Below are 257 nucleotides of genomic sequence, written 5' to 3'. Positions count from 1 at the left end.
CCCGCTACGTCCCGGAGGCCGCGGCCGCAGCCTGTGAGGATCCCCACCGGCCCCCGCCATGCCGGTCTCCACGCCGCCGCCAACGCCTCGCGCCGCCTCACGGGTAAACGGGCGGAGGCGGCGGCCCCCCCCCCCCGCCGGCGGGCCGCGCCCCTGCGCCCTGCCGCCGCTTCCTCGCCTCAGGGAGCAGCTCCCCACAGCCAGCCCCGGCCACGTCGTCGTTCTCACCCCCCCCCATCTCTGCCTCCTCCCCGCCC

The 257-nt window shown here is 79.8% G+C and overlaps 1 protein-coding gene across 1 annotated transcript in view; it reads right to left on the bottom strand.

The window, feature by feature from the left end:
• The window catches only part of POLR1B (polymerase (RNA) I polypeptide B, 128kDa), a 20,657-nt gene extending 20,593 nt beyond the window's left edge, over positions 1-64 (bottom strand). Inside the window, exon 1 of the mRNA XM_010577809.1 lies at positions 1-64. This exon is cut by the window's left edge and continues 79 nt beyond it. The gene's annotated coding sequence lies outside the window, so the exon portion shown is untranslated.
• Between the last annotated feature and the right edge of the window lie 193 nt (positions 65-257).

The sequence above is a fragment of the Haliaeetus leucocephalus genome, unplaced genomic scaffold (genome assembly GCF_000737465.1).
Source record: "Haliaeetus leucocephalus isolate CR32 unplaced genomic scaffold, Haliaeetus_leucocephalus-4.0 Scaffold577, whole genome shotgun sequence".
Classification (NCBI taxonomy): Eukaryota; Metazoa; Chordata; class Aves; order Accipitriformes; family Accipitridae; genus Haliaeetus; species Haliaeetus leucocephalus.
Note: the sequence above shows the minus strand (reverse complement) of the source record. Positions and strands in the feature narration are given on the sequence as shown.